Raw genomic sequence first — 3,441 nt, forward strand, 5'->3', positions numbered from 1 at the left:
TATACCCACACTGTGTGCTAAAGACACAGCAGCACGCTGAAGTCACATGGCACCTATACCCACACTGTGTGCTAAAGACACAGCAGCACGCTGAAGTCACATGGCACCTATACCCACACTGTGTGCTAAAGACACAGCAGCACACTGAAGTCACATGGCACCTATACCCACACTGTGTGCTAAAGACACAGCAGCACACTGAAGTCACATGGCACCTATACCCACACTGTGTGCTAAAGACACAGCAGCAGGCTGAAGTCACATGGCACCTATACCCACACTGTGTGCTAAAGACACAGCAGCACGCTGAAGTCACATGGCACCTATACCCACACTGTGTGCTAAAGACACAGCAGCACACTGAAGTCACATGGCACCTATACCCACACTGTGTGCTAAAGACACAGCAGCAGGCTGAAGTCACATGACACCTATACCCACACTGTGTGCTAAAGACACAGCAGCACACTGAAGTCACATGGCACCTATACCCACACTGTGTGCTAAAGACACAGCAGCAGGCTGAAGTCACATGGCACCTATACCCACACTGTGTGCTAAAGACACAGCAGCAGGCTGAAGTCACATGGCACCTATACCCACACTGTACGTGCTAAAGACACAGCAGCACGCTGAAGTCACATGGCACCTATACCCACACTGTGTGCTAAAGACACAGCAACACGCTGAAGTCACATGGCACCTATACCCACACTGTGTGCTAAAGACACAGCAGCACACTGAAGTCACATGGCACCTATACCCACACTGTGTGCTAAAGACACAGCAGCACGCTGAAGTCACATGGCACCTATACCCACACTGTGTGCTAACGACACAGCGGCACACTGAAGTCACATGGCACCTATACCCACACTGTGTGCTAAAGACACAGCAGCACGCTGAAGTCACATGGCACCTATACCCACACTGTGTGCTAAAAACACAGCAGCACACTGAAGTCACATGGCACCTATACCCACACTGTGTGCTAAAGACACAGCAGCACACTGAAGTCACATGGCACCTATACCCACACTGTGTGCTAAAGACACAGCAGCACACTGAAGTCACATGGCACCTATACCCACACTGTGTGCTAAAGACACAGCAGCACACTGAAGTCACATGGCACCTATACCCACACTGTGTGGTAAAAACACAGCAGCACACTGAAGTCACATGGCACCTATACCCACACTGTGTGCTAAAGACACAGCAGCACACTGAAGTCACATGGCACCTATACCCACACTGTGTGCTAAAGACACAGCAGCACACTGAAGTCACATGGCACCTATACCCACACTGTGTGCTAAAGACACAGCAGCACACTGAAGTCACATGGCACCTATACCCACACTGTGTGCTAAAAACACAGCAGCACACTGAAGTCACATGGCACCTATACCCACACTGTGTGCTAAAGACACAGCGGCACACTGAAGTCACATGGCACCTATACCCACACTGTGTGCTAAAGACACAGCGGCACACTGAAGTCACATGGCACCTATACCCACACTGTGTGCTAAAGACACAGCGGCACACTGAAGTCACATGGCACCTATACCCACACTGTGTGCTAAAGACACAGCGGCACACTGAAGTCACATGGCACCTATACCCACACTGTGTGCTAAAGACACAGCAGCACACTGAAGTCACATGGCACCTATACCCACACTGTGTGCTAAAGACACAGCAGCACACTGAAGTCACATGGCACCTGTACCCACACTGTGTGCTAAAGACACAGCAGCATGCTGAAGTCACATGGCACCTATACCCACACTGTGTGCTAAAGACACAGCAGCACGCTGAAGTCACATGGCACCTATACCCACACTGTGTGCTAAAGACACAGCAGCACACTGAAGTCACATGGCACCTATACCTACACTGTGTGCTAAAGACACAGCAGCACACTGAAGTCACATTGCACCTATACCCACACTGTGTGATAAAGACACAGCAGCACACTGAAGTCACATGGCACCTATACCCACACAGCACGCTGAAGTCACATGGCACCTATACCCACACTGTGTGCTAAAGACACAGCAGCACACTGAAGTCACATGGCACCTATACCCACACAGCACGCTGAAGTCACATGGCACCTATACCCACACTGTGTGCTAAAGACACAGCAGCACACTGAAGTCACATGGCACCTATACCCACACTGTGTGCTAAAGACACAGCAGCACGCTGAAGTCACATGGCACCTATACCCACACTGTGTGTGCTAAAGACACAGCAGCACACTGAAGTCACATGGCACCTATACCCACACACTGTGTGCTAAAGACACAGCAGCACACTGAAGTCACATGGCACCTATACCCACACTGTGTGGTAAAGACACAGCAGCACACTGAAGTCACATGGCACCTATACCCACACACTGTGTGCTAAAGACACAGCAGCACACTGAAGTCACATGGCACCTATACCCACACTGTGTGGTAAAGACACAGCAGCACGCTGAAGTCACATGGCACCTATACCCACACAGTGTGCTAAAGACACAGCAGCACACTGAAGTCACATGGCACCTATACCCACACACTGTGTGCTAAAGACACAGCAGCACACTGAAGTCACATGGCACCTATACCCACACTGTGTGCTAAAGAAACAGCAGCACGCTGAAGTCACATGGCACCTATACCCACACTGTGTGCTAAAGACACAGCAGCACACTGAAGTCACATGGCACCTATACCCACACTGTGTGCTAAAGACACAGCAGCACACTGAAGTCACATGGCACCTGTACCCACACTGTGTGCTAAAGACACAGCAGCATGCTGAAGTCACATGGCACCTATACCCACACTGTGTGCTAAAGACACAGCAGCACGCTGAAGTCACATGGCACCTATACCCACACTGTGTGCTAAAGACACAGCAGCACGCTGAAGTCACATGGCACCTATACCCACACTGTGTGTGCTAAAGACACAGCAGCACGCTGAAGTCACATGGCACCTATACCCACACTGTGTGTGCTAAAGACACAGCAGCACACTGAAGTCACATGGCACCTATACCCACACTGTGTGTGCTAAAGACACAGCAGCACGCTGAAGTCACATGGCACCTATACCCACACTGTGTGTGCTAAAGACACAGCAGCACACTGAAGTCACATGGCACCTATACCCACACTGTGTGTGCTAAAGACACAGCAGCACACTGAAGTCACATGGCACCTATACCCACACTGTGTGTGCTAAAGACACAGCAGCACACTGAAGTCACATGGCACCTATACCCACACTGTGTGCTAAAGACACAGCAGAACGCTGAAGTCACATGGCACCTATACCCACACTGTGTGCTAAAGACACAGCAGCACGCTGAAGTCACATGGCACCTATACCCACACTGTGTCATGCTGCAGCCCACTCATGTTGATGCTGTAGTGAGTTC

Source organism: Poromitra crassiceps (genome assembly GCF_964638095.1).
Source record: "Poromitra crassiceps genome assembly, chromosome: 8".
NCBI lineage: Eukaryota > Metazoa > Chordata > Actinopteri > Beryciformes > Melamphaidae > Poromitra > Poromitra crassiceps.